This window comes from Neopsephotus bourkii, unplaced genomic scaffold (genome assembly GCF_033783945.1).
Source record: "Neopsephotus bourkii isolate Nb327-2 ecotype Australia unplaced genomic scaffold, CSIRO-AGI_Nbou_v1 NB_1572, whole genome shotgun sequence".
Taxonomy (NCBI): domain Eukaryota; kingdom Metazoa; phylum Chordata; class Aves; order Psittaciformes; family Psittacidae; genus Neopsephotus; species Neopsephotus bourkii.
The window spans coordinates 3,550,886-3,575,732 of record NW_026902048.1 but is presented as its reverse complement, the minus strand read 5'-3'; the positions used below and the strand labels follow the sequence as shown (position 1 = coordinate 3,575,732).

Here is a 24,847-nt window from a genome sequence, read left to right as displayed (position 1 = left end):
GTAATAGGAGCAGGAGGAAGGAACAGCCACTTAGGAGGCTGAAGACAGGTCTTGATGGGGTCTAGAAAATAGAACTTGTTAAAAAGTACTATGATTTTTAACAACTGGTACAATAGCAGTGATCTTTACAGCTGCCGCTACCATACTAGATTATGTCACCTCCCGCACAACCAGGAGGCTATGTTCCCAGGACTGAAAGGTATGGATAGAGGGGAATGGTATGATGTGAGGTTGTAGTGATACAAGCTGGGAAGATCCTTGCAGCACAGGTGGCACAGGGACTGAGCATCAGAATAGCAAGAGCATCCTGAGGGCATGAACAGGAGCAGGCTCTGGAGTTGTACTAAATGACACCACACATTTAATCCAGCTAGTGTGGTGGGAGACAGAAAATTCTCCTGTCTGCCCTTGGCATGTCCCAGCTGCACACAGACAATGGGCCATGAATGCCAAACTTTGGCCATGAAGGTATTTTTGTCTTTTATGTAAAATCAGGAAATATATATTCTCTGTCTTTCTCATAGTTAAGTCCAAGCACTTCTCTGCCACTGATACCATGGGGCTAGTGAAGGAATATGTTTATCGATGCTCCAAAAGAACAAGAAGAATCAGGAAGGAAACATGATGGTTTGAGAGCAGCGGGGGAAAGAAAAGATGCTTTGATTGACCCTGGCACTCTACCCTAATGAACTCCAGGCAGTGGGTGCAAGTAGCCACAAACAACGTACATTAGAGAGGTCTGTGGTTGTTTTACATTAACGTACATTACAGGACAGTATGGCCCTTGTATTTATTGTAGCATGCTGGTTTAGCTTTCAGCTGAGGATTGAGGCCAGCGTGGCTGCAGACAATGTAAAAGTTTTCTCTGTAAAAATCCTATAATTGAAGATCTCAAAGCATTTTACAGGCATTAATAAATAAAGCCTCAAACACAGCTACCAGTATTTCAATCCCTAACGTTCAGCAGTGCTTGTAAGTGCTGTTCTAGTAATAACAGCTGTATCAATGCTCTTGCAATTCCAGAAATATTAATGGCATCTTCTCTGTCAACAACCTCCCCTCCTCCAGGCCCTGCTTTCTCATGGGCAGGAAGCAAAATTTTGCAAGAAAAGAGCTTGATGAAGAGTTTTGACCATTTGGGATATTGCTTTTGTGGGTTTCTGTGTGTGTGCAAGACAGGACACCAACAACTGGAGAGTTTTCTTGTACTAATAGTGGCTTTCCTGATAAGAAAAACATTTATATGGATGGTTTTTTTTTCTTACCTTTCTTACTGGAATGTCTTTGTGGTCACAGACAACTAATGAAGAAAACAAAGGAGAGACAATGCTGTAAAATCATTAGAAAAGGGAAACACTGTTCAAACACACATGCTTTGCTATTACAATGCCATTTTCAGTCTTGTTTGCAGCCCCTACTGTTCCTTACACTGGCTCTTCACTGGGGACAAAAAACTCATTAAATGGCTCTTCATTTTACAATATCAATATGGTTTAAGTCAAATTGTGCATTCTTTGCTGTTAATTTTCTTTTAAACACAAAGCACCATCAGAAAGTTTAGCTGCAGGGGGGCTACAGGCAAGAAGGAAGATACAAACATCCCTCTTATGAAAAATAATAATAATAATGAAGTCTTTTAAAGTTTAAAGGAAAATAGTGGCTTTTTTATGCCAAGACTGTGAGACCTGTTCATTGATCTTTTCAAAGAAGCGACAACAACAGGGAGAAAGCAGAGTGAAAGAAAATGAAAGCAAGAGAATAAAAGATGTAAAGAGTTGGGGTACAAGGAAACAGTAATCCAGGATCAGTAGATACTGGTAAAGCCAGGGATGCAACATGTGCATGATTGCAGGAAAGGACCTGGCTGTACTATGTGACTTGGCAGTCGAGTTTGCTTAACTAAAAGCTATTTTTATTGTAAAACCTTGTAATATTTTTCTTTTTTAATTCAAAATGTTGTTCATCTTGCTTATAGCTCATACAGTTTTTTGGGCAGACTTGTTCTCTAAGTGCAAAGCCTTAGCTGAAATAGGACCTGGAACACTGTGCAGAAAGTTAGCCTTTCACTGGGGTCTTGGTGGGAGACAGACATGCTGCCCCTTTGAAACACAGAAAGGGGTTTTGTGATGGATGTTTGTGGTTTGAATCAAATTGAGCAACTCATGATTTGTGCTATGAATGTCTCCACTGGAATGTTTTCATTCACAATTGACATGTGGTTCTCCTGATAGCCGGTGTGCAGGGCAGAACGCCCATAGAACAGTGTCTAAATGTCAACAATGTCCATGACAAGAAGGCCAGAGAGAGCCTAGTGAAGAGATTTTTTACACAGTGAGTAGTTACGCAATTTAAATTAAAATTACATTCATTCTTATTTGAGAAGGAAGGAAGGGAAGGAAGGGAAGGAAGGAAGGAAGGGTTGTTGAAAAGTTCAATTTGCTGCTCTTCCAGTGAAAATAGACCCAAGCTGGAATATTTAACCTAAATTTCTTCTTCCTCACAAATGCAAATCACATCTGAACTAATTTTACATGTTCTGTGCACACGTGGTAAAATCCAGATGTCTAATGACACCTGGTTCTCTAGTGGGGTACAGAACAGGTCATCTCTTCATGTCACATACTGAACAAAACCCCACCATTTCCCCCAGTTCACAAACCAAAGCTGTTCTGTGTGGCTTTGGTACAGGAGAGACATCAGAAGTAAGCCATTATGAGGAGGAAAAGTGCTCTAATTGCAGGTTGAAGAAGAGCAGTGGGGCCACTGCAAAGATAAATCCACAGTCACCTAATTGTGATAAACTCATTTGGAGTGGAGATTTCACTGTCCTGATTGATCAGCCATAAAGCTCTGAAAAATACAGAAAGTTTAGCATGGGAAAATATGCAACAATATGGGTTCATTGTCATAGAATCACCAGAAGAAAGAAAAAGCAAAGGCTAACACTCAGCCATGCCTGTTCCTGGTGAGTGAATGCCAGCACAGTCCATTATTGCTTCCAAGAAGAGTGGAAGCCATTGAGATGTCCAACAAATGTGCGGAGGTGCCAGTCTTGATATCATACAGTTAGGAGTTTAAGGCTCCTATTGGGCACAGACCAAAGAAAGTTCTGGGACAAGACAGATAATGAACTTGGGTTGTAAAATACTGTATACTATTCTGCCATTTTGGCCAGTGATCCTGTACCATATGTCAAGTGGGCTGCAAATTCCCATAAAGCAGCAGTTTGCTGCACTAGACCTATAACAAAGGAGGTTGTAAAAGGAATAAATGGCAAGTGGAAGCTGGAAAGCATGCCAAATGTACAGCACATGCTTATTAACAGTAACACAGCAGCCAAAGGGAGGCAAAAGTTGCATATGGGAATAGACTTGTGCATGGGGAAAATGGAGAGTGGCAGTACTGCCAAAGGCGTTTTTTATGTTCTTTTCTTTTTGCCACGTTTGCAATACTTGAAACATTCTGGGATTTTGGAATGTGAGTTGTATCTTTGGGTTTGAAACCATGTTTTTGTATTGATTCATAGGAGATGAATCCCTTATTTTATTCTCTTTCTTTACTGACTCCGTGCACGCTGCTAAATCATCCTGGTGTTGTGTGGGTATAAACAGTAATCCTCAGATATGAGTCTGGAAGGGCCATTGGTAGGGAAGGAAGGTTGCTTTTATAAATGCTAAACCCACAGTTTTCAGTGTTGGAACTTCTGGCAGAACTGAAATTCTTGTTGCTGATAGAGTCGGAAGGTTATTGGGATTGGCTTCCATGTTTAGACTGTGCTTTCTCTCATTTGACATCATTTCATTAAAAAGACTGGATTTGTGGCAAGATTATGATTAAGCACATTACTGAATTTCTCTGCATTAAGTTTTCAATGTATATGGAATGTAGTGATGGACATACAAAGGCATTATGTTGCTGTTTAGGCAGTGTGTGTTGTATGTGCATAAACAAAGAGCAGATTCCAGGCAAGCTGCATTTAAAGACCACTCATTTGTGCTCTAGAATAATGTATCAGTTTTGTCTCAAATAGTAATGCTGCACATAAAAGGTACAGAATGGGTGTTTCAAAGGTTTTCTCCATCTTTTCAGAGTCCTTCCCTTTGCAACTAGATGTTCAAATTTGCCATCACACACCAATATAAAAGTGAAACTTGTTATGATTAAAAAAAAAAAAACAAATTGGAAAATAAGAATTAACACATGAAGGTTGAAGAAGAACAGATCTGGGACCATGAATGGATCTGGAACCATGCAAGCGATCCGGCCTCAGTGAACAGTTCCATTCATGTTACTAGTGTGGTTTTGTATACAAAATTTTTTAAGACCAGATCCAAAATTCTAACACTTTCAGAAGTATTTGATTAAATTCTTTTAGGATCATTATCATTTCCTAAGGTGAACTGAGGAAAGAATGAAAATGTGGGGTTAAAACTAGTTGTGATCAGTCAAAACTAGGAAAAAAAACCCAAACCAAACCACACTTGCTGGCTAAATTTAATTCTCTCTGGTCATAACTTGTTAGCCTTTCTCCCATTGAGTAATATTGGATTGATTTTACTGAGACTATTTACAAGTACAGTTCACTGACGTTGCTGGTTGGATTTCATCAAACACGCTCTCACTTTAGTCTCATTATAGTGATGGTTCCTCCCATTCACACCAGCATTAAAGAAGGGAGCTGTGCTTAATCTTAACGGTTTGTACATTACTGGACATAAAGGCATAACTTCCTACCTGCATGTAGCGAGCAGAAAGGCAAACCTGAGTTGTTTAGACAAAACTCATGAAAAAGAAAGAATAGACAGACGTGAGAAATCACAACAGGAGCTGAAAGAAAAAGGAGACAGAAAAATCCATTACAAATGAAAATAATAAAGTCTGTTAAACTTTAAGGGGAAAATAGAGGCTCATTTTGTACAAAGATAGTGAGATGTGTTCATTGATCTTTTTAAGAGTCGAGAAGAAATTGGCCAGCAGCTGAATAAAAGAAAATGAAGTTCCATTAATACAATCCATCGAAAGACAACTTACGTAAATTGATCAATGCAGCACAAATAATTTCTAACCTTTCCCCTCTTTGGAGAAGGCATTTAGGTTTTTTGTTGTGATTTTTCTTTTTCCCCTCCCAGAGAGTGTAAACAGCACATATCACCCCTTTCAAGTGCTTTTTAGATGGCTTTGGCTTTTCTAGCAATAATTGGAGAATTTCTGGGGCTAAGCATAGTAATGGCTTTTCTTCCATCCCTCTCCTTCATCACAGCCTCATCGCCTTGAAGAATATCAATACACTGAGTAAGTTTGAGGGCTTTTCTTTTCCTCTTTTTTAAGCTCTCAATCATTTTATTTCCTTCTCTGCCTTCTCCTTCAGAGTTTTTGTAACATCTGGCAGTTAAAAAAATGATGCAGCCATTGCTGTGGTATCTGTGTACTCCAGAGATACTTCGTACTGATGGAATGCAGAAAGAGCCAAAGGCCAAAAGAGGTTTAGTCCTTTAAGTCCGTAACAGCCCCTGCTACAAGCCTGGCCCTTTACCTGAAACAGTAACATGCATACATAGTAGTGGTGCTCCTTTCATTTGAATTCCTTGTATTAGCCACGTGTCAGATGTTATACGCAGGAAAGAGCATTTGAGATTTGAAGTTGCTCCTGCCTGGGTGCAGCATCCTTCATCCAGAGGAATTACTTAGGCTGGAGGTCCCAACTTCCTTCTTTCTAGAGAAGTGAATATCCTCTCTCCAGAATGGTTGAATGAGAAACAAATATGTTTATGGTAAAATGAATCTATTAATTCTAAGTATTTTGAGATATTTCTTTTCCGTCTCTGAAAATCAAAAACATGAAAACCAAACTTTTACTCTTGGGATTTTCCCACAGCATAAAGTGCAAATATAATGCAGTTCTAATGTTGCTTACTAGGGTAAAATGCTAGTAAGCCATTGAAGCCACAAAATTACAATTAGACAGTGGCAGTTAATGAAACAAAAGAAACAATGCACACCTTTCTGAATAGGATGTAACCTGTGTTTATATAGAAAGCTTTGTACAGTGCCCATGGGTATCAGTAAATGAACTGTGCCTTTGCATATGCTGCATAATTGTCAAAACATGAGGCTTTGCGGTCATATACCCCAAATGCACTCCATTTTATAAAGCTGCATCACATAACTCAGAAGCATAATAATTTTCTTCTCCATGAGCAAGTTGTCTCACCCCTGAGACAGTGCTTCATTCAGGTCAGGTATGAAGTTATGTGAAGGTCAGTGTGGGAAAGATCAAACTACACCTGTCAAGATCACACCCGCTCTGCTAATAAAAAGGTGCATTCCCTGCCTGGCTTGCAGCAGAAATACTTAGTAAGATATTAGACAGAGTGGTAAAATGTTCCACAAAATGATTGTGTCCTAACTCTGCAGAAAAGTCCTTGAAAAAAATTATTATCAAAAACATTTTGATACAGATTTTTCTCATACAGCTTTCACTGCATGCAAATATTTAAGCTCATGCTTAAGGCTGTCCTGATATCCCATCATCAAACCTGCAGAGGGGAATTAGTGATTCAAAACAGGATATTATCCACTGACACAAGTTCAGAAACCTCACTATTTACAGTACAGCTGGTGTCTATCAGCTGTGTTAAATAGTGGTGCAGGGAGATTTATACAGTTTGGAGGGTTTTATTAAGAGAAAGCGTGGAGTAAATATCAGCAGTCACCATTTGAGTAAAATTATCAAGAAGCCAAGACCTTCTTTGCTTCTTTATTAGAAAGGATGAGAGATTCAATTTCCCTATCTTTTATTACTGAAGTTACAGAAGTATTTGGATGTCTTTCCATTTGAAACCTAGAATATGTTCTGAAAGCTTACCCAGATAGTTATTATCATTTTGCATACTACTAGACATATAAGTATACATATGCTAGAAAAGCAAATGGATTAATTAAAGGAGGTGTTAAATGAGATGGTTATAATTTTCATACAGAGGAAATTAGCTCGACTTTTAGCCTGAGGATATCACATCACAGAGTCTTCTTGATGCATCTGTAAGGCATGCACAAATAAAGAGCTTTCTTTCTTCACAAACCCAGTGAACTTCAGATTTCACAAGGTTGCATCCAACAGTGAAGTCAAAGTCACGAGGGATTCTGGGAGCTAAGATCACACGGAAGATGTTTTATTACATGATGGGAAAACTGGGAAAGACTGAACTTTCAACCTTTTTTGTGAAAGCATATGAATACAAAAATCAAGCTGATATACAATGGCAACTAATCATCAAGAAAGACAATTGTTAGTGTCTTATGAAAGAAATCTCCAACAGATAAGAAACAATTGGAAAATATTACTGGTTTTCTGCACCTACATTATTTAAGCTTGGAAAGTAGTTTGCTCAGAAAGCTTTCTGAGGCACAATCAGGGATGTTAAACAATAAGGAAATCAGGTCTTCACCTCTCCTGGATTTCAGGAGAGAGCGTGTTGTTAACACTTTAGGACCTCCTCTGACCAGTACAAGAAATCTGCAGGTATATGATGCTGCTGCCATCACTGTAAAGTGCCAGGAGAGGCCAGAACCAAGGGATAGAAATGAATATGTGGCCTCTTGGATCTCTCTTTTCTCAGAGATAGCTCAGCCAAAACAGTGCTGTTTCTATTCATGTACCTTACCAAAGCCCGGAAGTATCAAGGCCTTTCTGAGGTAAATTCTGTGTATCTTGTGTGTAAATCCACAGAGGAAGACAGTGTTGAGGGGTGAGCATTAGTAATGGGAAAGATCTTCTGAGACTCTTTGTCCTGGTTTCAGCCTTTTCTTTCCTCACCACTTTGTCGAGCTGTGCCATTAGACAGATCTCCAGCCAGACAATACCTGGTTTGTGCTCCTGATTTTGAGCCAGGTATAAAGTAGACTGTACCCCTCTATTGTGCTACTAGAAGAGATTAATTTTTACTTCCTCTGTGCTCCCACAGCTCCTGGCAGCCTTTTCTCTGCGTCTCCTGGTTAAGGAGATGAGTGATCAGGGCTACCTATCAGATAAATTGCTGTAGACTCATCTTTCTCCATCTCCGTCCTGAAGAAGCAGTCACACATCTGATGTTAATCTTAAACCTATATTCTGTATAATAACATTTCTTGTGAAAGCTCTTCCTACGTGATTATATGTAAGAATGTCAATATTAATCATCCAGTGGCATTTGCACCCTTAGAGGATTGTTTCTGAAATCCTTGGAAGTTTTCTTACATGAAATCTGCTAGGTTTAATGAAGCTTTTAATCAACTGCATTAAACACCACCTCCCAATTAACAATGGGTATATAGTCAGTGTGAGGAGGAGCATCCTGTGATTTGGTAACAACAGGTGGACTTGCAGGAGGGATTTCCATCTATCTCTGATTTCTGACAGTTTCAAATAAGAAGTAATGCATCCAGAAGTACAGATTTCCTTCTAATAAATGTAAAGTAAGATAAATCCATCCTGAATCTTTAATGTGGCAGACATTAAAGAATGGGAAAGTCTAGGTAGGCTTGTCATAGTCATGTATAGTGAAAGGTCAGCTAACAGTAAGTAGACTATACTGGGTTTCCTTTCGTTTATTTTTCCTTTTCTCAATTTATACCAGAAATTTACCACTTTGTGACACAATGTTGGTTATTAATTTTCCTTTTTTTCCCCCTTGTCTGTTAAATTCAATAGAAAAATCCAATTATTATGTAAATAGAGCCTTGCTATAATTGTCACAAACAAGTTAGCATAACAATGAAGAACAACAACTTTCTGAAGTCAAAGCAAGCACTGATTTATGACTATCTCTGAGGTGTGATTGATACAGAATGTTTTGGAGGAGTATTTTCAACATCTCCTTCATTTTACAGCCCACTTCCTCAGATCGGCCCAGCTGAGGCATGTTTGCAAAGAGAAGTTGCATTGGAAGAGGGAACTTTCCACAAATTCATTTTCTTTTCTTTAAAGAAGGAGAAAGGGGGAAAAAAAGCCCACAAAAGCCATTATTCAGACAGTCTTCTTTTTAAAATGTTTCCAGCAGATGTTTATGTAGAGAATGTGCTGGAGCTCCTTCAGCAAGACACAGAAGTGACATTTCTTGAGGGTTTTAGTTGAGGAATTTGTCTTTCACATCATGTCTTTAAACATCTGCAAAAGGCAACAGAATCTTTATTATCCTGCTAACTTGAAGAGAGGCACAGTCCTGACTCCTTAAAAAATGGTATTTAATGGGACTGACAGATGAGAAATATCTAGCTCTAATGTTTTCCTTCAGTAGAAATTCACCTCTTGACCTTATGACTCCAGAGTACGGCTGCTGCCTTCTAAAAAAGACCATTTCCTTCCATTCAGATGTGCTTTCTATGGTTTTGTTGTTTTGTTTTTCCTTCCTGCTCAGTTATCCGCTTTAGGGGAAGGTATCGTCCTCAGGATTCAAACAAATATAAGCTTATAAATACCGCAAGCACACTTGTGCTCGGTCTGTTTACAGTCTTTGTGCTTCCAACCCTCTTTCAATTTCTTTAGTTGGGTGTTTTTCTTCTTCCTCACTAAAAATCAACACTACCTTCTTTCCTTGCCTTTTCTTTTAAATGGATTTTGAAGGGATGGTATAATTCAGCTTTCCTATTCCTTTCCTTGAGTCTGGTTATTTGCTGCGGTGCAGAAAAGATGGACTGGGGCCATTAGTCAGGGCTGCCCAGGTTGGAACTCCTGCCTTACAAAGTAACCTTTTGAAGAAGAATTCAATCTATCTTTTGGTTGTCTGGTTTGTTTCAGGTTCTTAGAGGGGTGATGCAGGTTTGTCTGTGGGTTTTTTCACTCTCCACTGTATTATATTTCGGTCGTTGAACCTTTTTTCTCCCCCTTCCTTCTTCTTTTTCTCTTTACTTTTTTTCCTCCCTCAAGGGTTTTCTCTGGGAAAAGTTTTCTGGGCTTCCATCCAGCCAGTGTCACAATTCACAGCTGTACTGTTTGATTCAAGTACTTCAAGCTGCCAGTGAGGTAGAGCCAAATGAGATTAAGGGCTTTTTTATTAAAGCAAGCACCCGCATGTGCTGGTATGGTTAAGGCTACGTCAGGCGTTCCAATACGAACCCCAATTTCTGGAGACCTTTAGTTCTCAAATATAAAATATCTTTGCCAGGCTGAAACCCGACCTAGATGCACTCATCTGGGAGGAGCTGTAACTCTTTGGAAAGAAAGAGTTTGGCTTTTATTAAGTTACAGCTTCAAGAAAGGAAAATGTACTGATTTCAAGATAAGCAGCTAAGAAAAAAAAGAGAGATGTATGTTAAAATGTATGTTAAAAACAGCAACAGGCATAAACTAAATGAGATATTTTAAATGGATTTATGGTGGATTTTAAGGAAAGCAATGCTTTTTGTAGCAAGAGATTCATCCATTATCCTCCTTCCCTGGCACATGATGGATTTGAGCCCTTAGTGCTGGTCAAACTCTGATACTCCCAGCACTGTGAAAATACTGCTGTTTCCTTTGATTTCTGACATGAGCCGAAAGCCGAACCCACATTTCCAGAGAGAAATGCATTTTTAAGCTCCCTTTCCTTTCACAAAACACCCAAATGAGACCACTTTCTTTTTATACTGATTCTCATCTTTTGTGTCAACATTTGTGCAGATAAATGAATCGATATTTTAAGCATAAACATACATGTGTCTATGGAAAACAAGAATGTGCTGTAGTAGAGCTGATCAAGAATGTTAAAGGAAAGAAACAAATGGAAGAAAATTAGAAGCTTTACAGAAAAAAAGACCCAAGTCATCACTGTAAACTTTTTTTCCGTAAATTTGGGCCAACTAAAAAGTGAATCATAAGGTTTTGAAAGTTATCGTTATCTCAATTGTTGGAATTCTCAGACAGAAGTAGCCTTTGTCAGTATTAGGTCACCCTTTCTTTTTCCTTTTTGTCCAGCTGTGTTACTGAGCATCACAGGTGCCTTGATGAAGCCCCTGTGCACACACTGACAGAGGCAAGCCTTCATCCTTTCAAGACAAGAGGTACTTTCATATAAACATACGTCTGAGATGGCACTGTGGTTGACAGTGTGAGCTTTAATTCTCTGTCCAGGAGCCGAGAGGCAGCTACAGCTCTGTGTTCTCACCCAAGGGGCCATTTCAGGAGAGGGATATACCTGGATTCAGGTATAAGGAGTAACTTCAGCTGAAGAAACTAAAAGCAGAATCAATTCTTGAAAGTAATTTCTTATGCATTGGGTGTTTGTTTATTTAAAATCTCCCCTTTTGATATAAATCACTAGGGAAAAAAAAATAAAAACAAAAACAAACCAAAACTCCAAACGGAAAATTTTGAGGGTTTTTTTTTTTTTTATTTACTATTGAATTCTTCAATTTAATTTAGAGGCTTTGTAGTTTCTTGAGATGCTTCATTTCAGTTGGTTGTGTCACCCTGGAGTTGCTAATCCAGCCTTAACTTACCTGTCACAGGCAACAGCAGTAATCAAATGCCAGCCCTCCCTTGGACCATATGTTTTAACTGGTGCTGTATCATAGCTGACACTGTAAATACTGGATGCCAGTCTCTATGTCATTGTCCTACCATTTTCAAGAGAGGAATTTAGGAAGGAAGGGAGGGTTAGAGCTAAACCTGTAATAAGGCTGACAGGTTTGCATAATTGCAGTGTAATGCCCTTGTTCTGCATATCTTCATGGTCAGGCATTTTTTGGCCATTTTCTGGATTTCTCCCTCATACACTAATGATTACCAAGATACAAATACCCACATCCTCATCGCTGCTGTTCATGTAATCCTGGCAGTGATTTGAGATTTACATGCTGAGAGACTCCTTAAGTCTACAAGACTCTGTAATCAAAGGCAGCAACATTAATATTCTGTGCAAATGTGAAGAAGCCATGAAAGCTTTGTTTGTTGCTAAAGAAACCAACTAAATCAAACAAGTTGGAGAAAACAAAGACTTGTATAATTGTTTTAATTAAAACTGCCATTTATTCCAGCAAAACTGCAGCACAGTCCTGCTCTCCAAATATTTCTTGCATAGACTTGCATACTCAAAAAGTATTCTTAATAAGTGAAATAAAACATTGCCAACCATTTTCCAGTCCCCTTTGACACAAAAGCTCCTAAACAAATTGCAAAAAAACCTTGCAAAACTTTGAGATGTTTACTTCAGATTTTATCCAAGAGGAATTTATGGAACTTGCCATTCAACTCCAAAGGCATGTTATCTCCAGTGAAATGTAACGCTGCTTAAATGTTCAAAGAACATCATGGCATTTAGCCATAAAACTCACTGTGACTTTAGACGTTTAAAAACAGCATTAATGCCAGGATCAGACTGCCCTGCATGGTTGTTTTAAGTCTTCAGGGCCACAGGCATGCTCTCTTGGGTCTGGGCCCTCCATGTGTTCAGTTTCCAGTACAACTTAAAGCAGAAACTGCTTTGCCTTTCCCTAGCTGCTAAGCCCCTTCACCTCTTCCCACCCCACAAGGTTATTTTGGCATCTCCAAACAAGTCAGACACAGAAGGGATTTTGATAGTAGCTCCTCAGCTTCTGCAACCAGTGCTAGCCTCTGCTTCTTAATTCAAAGTATGAATGATACAAATACATCTCAGTTTTAATTGAAGGAGAATGTCTGACCTTTCTATAAAATAGAGTCACACAAGGTTCCTGTATTTCTTGTGACCTTTCCAACACTTGTAAGGCTTTTAAGCACACACGTTCAGCTTAAATTTGAAATCTTTTGTCTTCCTCAAGAATAAATTGGCTTCCAGTGCAAAATTTGAGCCCACATTTCACTGTTAGTATTTGAATCCAGCATGTTGTTACCGTGTGGTAACCTGAACCACGCTTTCTTTCTCCTCTCAGATAATCTGTTCAGATACTATAGTTTGGCTTGAGCCTGTCTTTTTATCTTCTTTCTCAGCAGTCTGAGAGCTCTTTATCTTCACCAGTACTTGTATTTGTGAAAGTGTATGCTAAGAACCATTTTTTGTATTTATTAATTTTCTGTGTCATTTCAAAGACCTCCCTTTTTTCCAAGCATTAGCATTTTTAAGCTTGGAAATATCCTATGGGAAGCCATAATCTATCAATGAAAGCCTTGAAATTTTCTTCTTAACACGTTTGGTTGAGTTCTTTGGTGAAGTTCTTTGGAGGCTGTAAAGGAGCTTATAGTAACAACTCCCTTTTATTCTTCTCTTTCATTTTTCTTTTCCAGTGACTGGATAACTGAAACAATTTGAAGTCTGTTTTTACTAGAACCTGATCACCACCTAACTGAATGAAGAAACTGAGGACTGTTTGAAAGTAAGGCCTTTGGCAACACATACACCTTGCTCAGACTGTCTCACAGCTTCATCTTATCATATAAAAGGCTTTTCCCAGCGTTGCCTGAGAACAGTGAAAACCTCATTATGAGCTGAAAACTGTTTGGGATTTCAGTGTTGATAATGAAAATCTTATTTATGGAATTGTTGAATACACAGATAAAGTCTAAAAAGCAACAGCCTACGAGACAAAATAACAGTCCTAGGGAAAAGGAGTAATGTAATTACATCATTCCTATTTTATAGTGGCCTTTTCTTTCCATGTACATATTGAAAGAGAGTCAAAGAACTGTGAGATACAATTGTTTCTGGCATCTTCCAGCCTGATTTCAGAACTCACATCAGTTTCCTGTGTCCAGTTAATATGCTGGTAGAATGCAAAAGGCATTACCTATCAGACAGTGCTGAAGATGTGAAAGCATTTTTCAGCTCAACAGCCTTTAGACTCATGTAACAAAAGGTGTGAATCCCCACACAAAAGACAGGATAGGTCCTCTCATGAGTTGTGTTGTCCCCATACTGCTAACAGAGCTGTCATTGTAGAGACAGCCTTCTTGGACTGAAACCTTTAGATTCATTCAAAGCTGAGACAAATTTAACAGGGAAATGTGTGTTGTAGGGGAAGAAAGGCTATACCGTTTCCTAACTCTCTACTTCATTACATGCTTTCATTCCACTAAAATCAGTAATCATATCACAATAGAGCTAGTGAAATATAGTGGGAAATAAGGCCTTTTAATGTAAACCTCTCTGTCTGTCCTTCTATATGGCACCTCCCAACATAATGTCTGAGTGCAAAGTTCTTCACCCTCTTCTGATTTCAAACTTAAAATTGATGTGGTAAAGACCTATTGTCCATAGTAAACTGCTCAAGATGAATCAGCTGTTCAGATTAGCCTCACAGAAATGATAATGGGGTTCTGTGTTCACAGCCGAGTTATTTAAAATGTCTGATTTTGTCCACAGCTTCCTTGGACATTAATAGGTTGACTGCTATGTCACTGAACTTGGTGCATGAAAGGTCAGCCTTTGAAAAGCTAAATAAGGTAAGTGCAAACTGAAGCATGTTCCAGGCGATTCCACATGCTCTAAATGCACTTGAAACCCCTAAGAATCACTGCTGCTCCTTAGCATTTTTCTATATCTGATTTCAAAGTGGTAGATCCTTGGATCAATACTTTGATTTTTACCTCTCATCCACCAGGAGATTCAGGGGGCTGCTCACATGTTATAAACATATGCCTCTCCTGATGCATCTTGAGTAAAGCCGATTGAAAACTTCTTAGAAGATACAGCTTTTCATCAGTGAATGCAGGCATCGGTGAATTTGAAAGATTTTTTCAAGACTACAGCAATTTGGTTGAAATTGCCGAGAAGCACCATTATCAGGCAGGGACACTTCAATAAAGATGGAATGCCTCATCTGACTTCTGTTGGATTATATTGTACATTCTAACATACTGTTGTGCACACCTTGAAGCGATTAAATCAAAATGAAGAATTCGAAGAGTATCGAGATGAAATGTTTTCAGCTGTCCCAAAACAAAAACATTTCAATTAAGGTAGCTTTGATGATCTCTATGTTGAAGCAATTTCATTTTTGTGCTGCCTTTCAGCATTTAGATTGTTACTTGTGCTTAAAAGAAAAGCAAATTTTGGCATGCTGATATTTCTCCCAGAACCAGCAGCCCTCCTCTGCAGCAGCCCATGAGAGTGGTTGGAAGAGTTAGAGTAAGAACATCTCTCTTCCCCTTGCCCAAGCCCTGTCTTTGATGTGGGACCATGGCAGGGGGGAGAGGAGGGAGAAGGATAAGAGTTAGGGTTATCATCTATAAATAGACAGTACTTCACACTCACTTTCTTGAGTGGTCTTAGAGCTCTAGGGGAAAGAAGAACAAAATGAATCTAGGAGAACTTTAGGGAAAGTTTTGTACATTTCAGGAGCGTTCCAAAGTAAAAATTGGCTCTGGCAGTCCAAATTTAGGGCCTTATTCTTTCAAAAGTTTAATTCTGCACTGTGTCTCCCAGCTGGAAAGCTTGTTGAGCAATAAGCATACATGTTTGTTGAACATAAATCATTGCACATGACTAGTTCACCATCCACGAAAAGCATTACTACTCATTTCTACTTCTGTGGTTGTATGGTTACTGCAATCTCCTGATGCAATAGAGCTAAATGCTAAGTGAAGGCAGCAGCTTGGTTCAGGCCTGGGTTTTTAGAATATGGGAGCTGTAAGCTGAGAAAACTGGTTGGGATTTTTAGCAAAGGAAGGTTGTCATCACACTTTGACCTGAAATGGAATAAAACTGTCCATTGTGAAGGGACCCAATAGCAAAGCTGTCAACGTTACTCAAAAATATTTTTGAGAGAATTGTCTTATAAGGACTTTACTGCATTGAATTTCTTCGTGTATGTTTGTTTCATTTTTTTTCCCATAGGTGAAGAGGATGTAGAAAATATTCCATGTGAATCCTACTGTGGCTTTTCTGTTGAAGGGTTGTTTGGTGGGAGGTAAGCAAACAGGCCATTGCCGGTGATGATTAAACCACTCCAATATTATGTTAAAAAGTATAATAAGAATCTTGTCCTCTAAACCAACAAGCAAGTGATACCCAAGCCAGGAAGCTCAAAATCCACAAAACAAACCTAATCCCAAAAGCTGGATTTGGTTATTAATTGACTGATTTCCTACCAATAAGAGCACACTTTCAGGCTGGTGGGCTTGATGAGAGCTACTTGAAAGCCCAAACTGAACAAGCATGTGAAATATTTAAGGCCACATTTTTATATTTATTAAAAACAGCCTAAATAATTAAACTAGTTGATTCACTAGTGGCTTTCAGGCTCATGCCCAGAGTGAAAGGTCATGACCTGACATACCAGGGCCCCACTTGGTACCGATGATTGACAGGAAAAGGAAATAAGTTGATATCTTTCACATGGGAATCACAGCTTGTAGCAACTATGAGCTAGTGGGCTATTTGGACTTTGTGGGAAAACTTAATTGTGTTATTATTCAAAATCTTCGTTCCCAAAGTTGGTTCAATGGTGATTTATTTACTTATGTGATAAAACAGCTGTGTACTGTAATAAAATACAGGTCACTTGCTGATGTTTAATGCACAAAAGTGGGGATATGTTTGGTTTCTTTTACTTTGAACTTATGTTCATGCTAGGCAGCAGGGATGGCTGTATTGTCAGGAATTTTCTGTTAGTGCATTGGAAATAATTAATGTTCTCATCATACTATATATATATTCTTAGGTATGGAGAATGAGGAAGGCACCATACACTGAAATATGAGCGCCTCTCCACCATAAGCTTTCATTATTTCTTTATAATGATAAAAAGGGGCTGCATTCAGTGCCAGACAATGTCATGGCCCAAGAGATTTCAGTGGCCTGCAGAAAAAAGGGAGAAAAAAGCATTTATGATATGAATGAGGATTTGAAATGGCTTTTTAAAAAAGGCCTAAGATCCACTTTCACCCTAAATTCTGAAATCACTTGAAAGATGTCTAGATGCAAGAGAGTTTGAAGAATAGCAACTTTCCACCAGGCTGTGTTTTATATGCAGTATCACTGCCATCTTGGCCATGCTTTGTTACAAGGTCACATAAAGGTACCAAGCAGTAGGGCACAGTCTCACTTCACATATTGTCTGATTTGTTCTAGCAGTGAATCCTGTCATCTTCCTCCAGAGTACATATTCTTTACCCCAGCCATTTACAAGTTAGTTACGTGATGCACTCTTTGTTTACCACTCTTGAGTTCTCCAGGAGAATTTTAAGCCTTAATATAACCTGATTATGACACTGATAAGCAGCCTAGTTACACAGTAAATCAAGATAAAGGTTGCTTCATACGAGGTAAAAGCTGGTGGTATTTCGCCTGCATTGTTTTGATGTGATGCTGCCCCTTTATTCTGCTCTCATGAGACCTCACTTGGAGTATTGTGTACAGTTCTGGTGTCCTCAACATAAAAAGGACATGCATCTGTTGGAACAAGTCCAGAGGAGGGCCACAAGGATGATCAGGGGACTGGAGCACCTCCCATATGAAGATTGGCTGAGAAAGTTGGGGCTGTTCAGCCTGGAGAAGAGAAGGCTGCATGGATACCTCATAGCAGCCTTCCAGTATCTGAAAGGGGCCTATAGGGATGCTGGGGAGGGACTCTTCATTAGGGACTGTAGTGATAGGACAAGGGGTAGTGGGTTAAAACTTAAACAGGGGAAGTTTAGATTGGATATAAGGAGGAAATTCTTTTCTGTCAGGGTGGTGAGGCACTGGAATGGGTTGCCCAGGGAGGTTGTGAATGCTCCATCCCTGGCAGTGTCCAAGGCCAGGTTGGACGAGGCCTTGGGTGATACGGTTTAGAGCGAGGTGTCCCTGCCCGTGGCAGGGGAGTTGGAACTTGATGATCTTAAGGTCCTTTCCAACCCTAACTATTCTATGATTCTATGATGTCATTCCTTCATATTTAACATCCGGCCACAGTGCATGGTATTTTACAAACGGTGTAGACTACAGATCCTGCCAGGAGTACAGGTCTGTGATGAGTAAATTATTGTTCCCAGCTGAGAAACAAAAATGAAATGAAGAAAAATGGGTCCAGGGGCAATACGATACTCAGAACTGAGGCAATACCAGTCTGGAGTAATACCAGTCTGAGTCCGCTCAACATTTCAGCAGAAGGGGGAAGTACTCGGGATACCAACTTTTTTTCCATCAAAAAAAGTATGTACATCCTGTAGCTGCTTCTCCTGAAAGGAAAAGGCCATAATTAACCCAAATCCAGCCATTTTTTAGAATTTATTCAATTCTAAAACTGAGATACTGCAAACTGGAGAGCACAGCTATCACCAGACAGTGAAGTATCAGCTGCAGATACTTGGAGACTTGTCTGCTGGGTTGGAGGCTGCAGTCTGACCTTGTGTAGCCCATAAAGGGTTTGAAAATCGCGATGGCTTTGGTTTGTGACTGACTTTGGCTAGATTCAGCCTGAACATCAAGAGGCAAAAGGCTCTCTATCCTGTGCCAATTCTCTGATCTTCCCATTGCGATCCACCTCCCCACCTCCAGGCTTTCTGTCTCAGCAGCTCCCTGAAGTGAGCACCATGACTGTGAATCAAGAAGGGAAGAAGCCCACAACTCTTCAGAAAAGAGCAGTTATTCTTAGCTTTGTTTTGCTGATGTTTTCTTTCCTTTTCTCCTTTTTTAAAGAAAACAGAAAGCCTGCCAAAACTTGGGCTCTTTGATGTGCTTTGGAAAGGAAAACAATGCTATCTATCCAAGCCCTCTGAAAGGAACAAAAATATGTCCTTTTAAGGCCTGAATTACTTGAGAGGAACAATCAATACATTTCACAATTAAGGATGGTCAAGAATTTTGGGGTGTTTTGCTGGAAATGTTTGATTAAGAAATTTCCAGAGACGTTTTCCTGTTTCAGTGAAACTTTATTAGAGAAAACTTCTGGAATTGTATGGTAGGTGAGAGGCAGGAGGGGGAAGAAAGAGGAAAAAACTGATATTTGCTGTAGAACATTCAATAATATCCCTCGGAGATACCCTAGACCCCATTCAAGCTTTTCTTCTGTCAATTTATATTGAGTATATGAACCTGCCTCATCCATTTTATTCATCCTACTTTGGGATGAGTATAAAAAACAACCATAAAAGCTGTATCTGTTCTGGTTTGTTTGTTGATTCAGCTTTGAGTGGAAACATTGCTTTATAAAACTCTTCAGCTGCAAATGAGACACTGATTTCATTGTCTCCTAGTTGGGAAATTTGTTTAAGATGGAAGCATCCCAGGGTGTAGTCTTTGGCCTGTAAATGCAGGGAAGCTTTTTACACTGCAATCTCAGAAGTTGTAACTGAGTAACTGAATTTCTGTTTGCCCGTTCTTTTTAAGGTTTCTCCTCCATCATCCCAACGACTCTTGAAAGAGCTGATTTATGCAGTGAGAGTTTTGGACATTTTTATCAAATCCAGACATTCCTTCTACAATGTGATTAAAGAAGCACTTGGGTTATTTCTTTTTGTTGGAATTTTTACATATCTCCTTTTTTTTGGCCATCCTATGACACTGCCTATTGCATTGTTTACACTCTGCTCTCCACTGCAGTGGCTGTATGGGAAATGCTTGTGCTTGTACAACTCAGCTTTAAAGAGGTTTTTATCTAGCATTTCCAGTCCAGTGGTTTCAAAGAAAAATGAGCAGAAATTAGACATAGTCTGCAAATGAGAAGGTTCATTGCTTGAGGTTGATACGAAGATGTTTGTTCTCTCATTGTCTATGCTGCACTTACCCATGGATTAAGATGGTTTACTTGGAAAGACCACTCCCTACCTCAAGTTCAGACTACTTATTAAGGGTAGAAAGGTGAAGAAGCCTGACTTCCGGAAGAAGGGTGTTGTGTATTTCTTGGAGGTTTCTTAGTTTGAGCATCTAAAAATTTGAGACTTCTCTAATCACCCTGTGGAAGTCCAGGCCAGGATTTCAGACTTTGAGGATAGCAAGCAAATGCCTTAAATTAGAGGTTTCAATTAGAGAATATTAAATTCTTTTCTGTAACAGGAGATGGTTTAGGAGAAATGGGAATAGCCAGGTGGGAGTAATTGATTTTGGAAGAGTTGTATGTGGGAGCTCTGCCTGGTACTTTCTGTTGTTATGGCTGTTTTCCTTCCACAGCTCAGGAAAACTCATATTCATGCACACTCTTACCCTTCCCTGGGATTCCCCAACTCGGAGACTGTCAGCATTGGCTTATTATACAAGCCCTTTGTTTTATTCTATACAATGCATCCCACTATACACAATTTGGCCTCTTAACCTGCCATGAAATCTTTCAAGGGCTTGTTGCTGGAAGACGTTGTCTCTCTTTGCTATGATTTGTGCAGCCGTGGCTGCATTTTCATGATGGCTTATAATGATTCGTGGTGGGTTGCAATACAATGAACTCATGCCGCAGAACAGCACACTGAAAAAGATCTTTCAAATTATTGTTCCGGTGCAAAAGGTGCCCAATCACCTTCCACCTGCGGATTAGCTGGTTGCTATAGGAACACACTGTAGCTTTTCAGTGCTGCGCTACTGTAGTGCCCAGATTACTGACTCTGACAAACACAATAGGGGAAAAGAATCACGGGTTATTAGTGCTGCTGCTGATGTGATGTTATAAACCTGGGGTGGCATAGAGCGGATGAATAGAGCAAGAGCCTTGAAATGCGAAGGACAAGAGGAGGAGAGGGAGCAGAGTGAAGTGGAGCTAAAGTCATCACTACAGAAATGTTGTCTTTGATCTTATTTTCCACTCTGAATAGATATTTTCATAATATAATGCCAAATGCAAGCAACTCTGTAACTGATGGCAGAGCCACTGGTCATGTCTTTATGTTAGTAGGGGGCTACTCCTTCTCCTTTCTCTTTTCTTCCAGTGAGTACTGAAATCTGAACCTTTCCATTCCTGCAGGATTAACTCTGACCAAGGTCAGAGCAACTAGTCACCAGTATTCTTCATGGGAGAGTCAGGCCTCCTGCATCCCTGAGAAATACCACCTGAAATACCCACCTACACACAGGAGTTTAACAGGGAGTTTTGCAGCATCAGAATTGTGTGCTGTATAGCTGAGATCAGATCTCTGTCTACTTTGGTGGCCATAACCGAGACTCAGGAGTTTATGCCTCTGAGTGCCCTCCTGCAGAGCAAGCTACCTACATGCTTCATAGGGGAGAAGTAACTGCTCTCAGCTCTGATTTGTAGACAATCTGAAGTTCCCAGAAATAGCTTGGTTACCACTTGTGCTTGGGCAGGGTGAAGCAATGGAATAAAATATATCCTTGTCCATTGCTTGTGTGCCTTGAGCAAAACAAGCTGTGTTTAGTCACAAGTTCACCAGATGGTACTCTGGGGGTTATTGCTGTTATATTACATTACTGCAATATATTAGATGAGGTGCAGTGATTCATTCTCTGTCCTCATTGCTTTAGGAGGCTCTGTTACCCTCCCAGTGGAAGCACAGCTGACCCTGCTGCTCATGACCCTTGAGACCCATGTTGGTGCATGTCCACCATGGGCAGGAAGGCCAGTCCAATAACAGCACCAGGCATTACAGAAAGACATGGTTTGCATTCATCTCTGTGGCCAGAGAACCGTATGCATAAGTGACTCCACTTTCTGATTAGCCACCTGATTTGTAACATAGTCTTTTGCAACCCTGACTGTTTCCTTCCTTTTCTGTATTCATTCCCAACTTGTGTTGCCTTCACACTGAGCCCTTGCACTACGCCCTTGGCCTAGTGTGACCCTCTAAGCTGGGAAATGGCATTGCTCAACTACTTGTTTGCAACTGAAGTACAGAGTTTGTGCTATACTTTTAGAGCCCAGAACTATCAAAATACCACTGAGAGGCATTGTTTTCCTCCACTTCTGCTACTCTGTAGGCTGAAACCTTGAGTCGAGTGAATTATGTGTTGACCGACACTTAACAACCCATACTGGATTGATGCCACATATGCATGCAGGGCATAGGTGCTGCTGTTGGTCAGCTGGACTGCCCCTGGGACCATCTGGCACCCTCTTTAGCCTCCCTGAATCCACCATTATGTTTACTGACCAGCTGTTTTTTCTCATTGCCAATGGCAAAGCTTCCCAAGCCACCATTTCCACTTGCTACTAAAGGAGACAAAGAAATACTACCGCCTTTTACCCTCTCCCAATAACCTTGAGCTTCTGGTGCCCTGAGGCCCTACCCCGGTTCACAGGTTGCCTTCTGCTCTGCAGCACTGTTGTCATGGTAGGATGCTAACATTAGCTTCCCTGGTGCCTTCTTGCTCTCCCTAGCCACAAGCACAAGATTATCTATTCCGCTTCCACAAATTAATGAATCCATAAGCAATAAAAGAAGTGAGAGAACTTATTTCAGTTTTGCCTGAGGCATCTAAGAGAGTGATGAAGCAGGTTGGTCTGAACATGCTTGGATCAGAACTTCACCACAGGTGTTACTGTAATTTCAGGCAACTTGACAACTGCAAATTGGACCCTTTGTCCCTTAGATTATGCTTTCCATTTCATGTTCCTCTGGAGGAAAATGAAATTCCTGGGCTGAACTCCTGTCTGCAAATTCAGAGGGACAGGACACATTCTCCCTGTATAGTTTTAAATGGCTTTAAATGAGGACTTACAATGGAAAGGGAGACGGACACCTAACCAGGGAAGTATGACAATGTAGCTCCAATCAAATAATGGGAAAATCTTCCATTACCATAGTCATATGTATGTATGACCTTAGCAATGCCCAGGACTGCTATGGGAGCAACAGTGCAGCGCTCCCGTTATGCCTTATTTTTTTATCAACAATGTTCTCCTTCACTTTGACGTCAGCTTCAAGATTGCTTGCTGTGATGTGCTGCACCTTTCATATTTCCTTTCCAGTCATAATATTGCTTCAGTCGTAACCTCAGCACTTTGAGGAATAATTGTCCCTGACAAGGGGGTGAATCACTGGCAGAGAGTTGATAAGCATTACATACAGATGACAGAAGTCAGGACATATCGGATTACTGCTGTGAATATAATAAAAGAGAGCCTAAACACTTTGGCAGCTCAAAGACAAGCCATTTCATAACTCTCTAGTGGGGCTATTATCTTCCATTTACTGCCACTGATAACCAGGTTGCAACTGTCTCCCTAGGATCTAGTTACAATTCACGTAACACTTAGAGGACCAGACATATTGGAGGACACTCAGATGAGGATAATTTCTTAAAGATCATTTATTTTTAAATTTTTATCTTCCTTGCTCCCCTCTTTATAATGTGATAAGAACCTAAATCGGGAAGCTTTGAACTTCCTTCGGGAAAGGAGAGTTCATGGTCATCTTCCCTTTAATGTTTTACTCCTGAGGTTCTTTTGAAGCCAGTCATTCATATCCAGCTGAATAAGTGACAAGCAGGTTTCCACCTCTCTTGCTCTTGTAATACATGCACCTAGACCTAAAAGCTTGTTCTAATACTGACTCCATTAGGTTTCCGTGTAGGTGTTATGTTTTTATTTCTGTAGGCAGGAAGGGGCACCTGAGCTTACAAATCAGGGGGTGTTGGTGTGCAGCAGTAGCAGATAACTTACAGCAGTGCCCATTACAATCTATGTGAATGGAATCTGGATACAGGTGGTATTTACATGCACTGCATGAGATTTTGTTTCCAAACTTCAGTGCCTAAGACTGGTTTAACACTTCAGGCTCTTTGATGTCAAAAATCTCTCTTTTACGCTAAAGACAAAAAGAATTACTTTGCTGTGGCAGAAATCTAGCAAATGACCAGTGAGTCTCCTTACTATCCAGTACACCTTTGAGAAATACTAAGATTAGGGATGAAACTTACTCCGTGTGAAGTGAAACTGTATTCTGCAAAATTTTTCTCCTGAAGCAATACCATGAGCAGCAAATGTGAGCTCACCTCAGCTTTCAACATATGAGGTGTTTTTAGATGCAAGACAAGAGCTGTTTCACTCTCAGGCTGAAGATACATATATATAGCTGTAGATGGGAGCCTTATTTTGTAAGTTTGGCCACATAAATCCATACACAGATTTGTGTCTGCCAGAGCCTCCTTCACAGCCCACTGGGTGCAGAATGTCTTTGCAAAGATGGTTCAGAAGGGGAGGGCTTCTGAGAGCAAGTGCTATTGGCAACTCAGGGGTTGCACATTCGTAAGTGTATTCCTGACTTCATGTTATAAAGTTCTCCTTACATTCTCATTGCTGGAAGTTCTGCAAAGAAGCCTCTCTACATGTGAATTGGTGATTTGGTGAATTACGAACTAAAACATCCTCCTCCCCCTACCACTTACATCTTTATCCCCCATCGCAAACTTTATACCTTAGCTGGCCAAAATGAGGTGCTTACTGTTATATATGAGCCATCACAAATCTATTTGGAGAAAAATTGAACCAGGCTTTCTTAAACTACAAATAGTAAGTTTAAATTTGCCTTCTCAGTACAGTTTGCATCCCTGCTTGATTTTTCACAGCACAAGTCCTCTGCTTCAGAGAACCAATAAAGGACAACAGCAATTAAGGGGGAAGGAAAAAAGTTAAGTCATTGTTGAAACAGTAATTCCAAGTGGTTTCTCTTCAGGATTTCTGGATCTTACCACTAACTTTCTTACAGCCAGAGAAAGCCAACTGGATACCTTTGTGCCCTGCTTTATCCATCTGTAAAATAAGGGTGATCAATCTTACTTGCTCGACAATTTTGTCACATGGTGCAACCAAGTAATATCTGTAAATTGCTTTAAGATGTTGAGATCAAGGGAACGATGGAAGTGCCAAGTGTTGTTGTTGTTTCTGTATTAACAATGTTGGCTGTTTTCACTGTTCATATGGTAGCCTGGCTGGAATTGGGCAGGAAGCCCAATAATACCAGCAACCAACAAGAAACTAAAATAAAATGTTTTACTTAATGAGCGCCTCTGTTTAATCAGAAGCCTGTGTAATTATGTCACAGAGGGCTAAGGAT

General features: G+C 40.0%; 1 long non-coding RNA gene across 2 annotated transcripts in view; it reads left to right on the top strand.

Annotated features, from left to right (window-relative positions):
* Positions 1-21,474, top strand: part of LOC133221884 (uncharacterized) — a 291,029-nt gene extending 269,555 nt beyond the window's left edge. Inside the window, exons 3-5 of one of the 2 annotated variants that reach the window (XR_009728087.1) lie at positions 13,217-13,305; positions 14,292-14,371; positions 21,318-21,474. This is a non-coding gene — a long non-coding RNA (uncharacterized LOC133221884). Of the gene's footprint in view, positions 1-13,216; positions 13,306-14,291; positions 14,372-20,799; positions 21,288-21,317 lie in introns of those variants that run through there. The other variant, XR_009728088.1, reaches the window with a different exon arrangement.
* Positions 21,475-24,847: the final 3,373 nt, after the last annotated feature.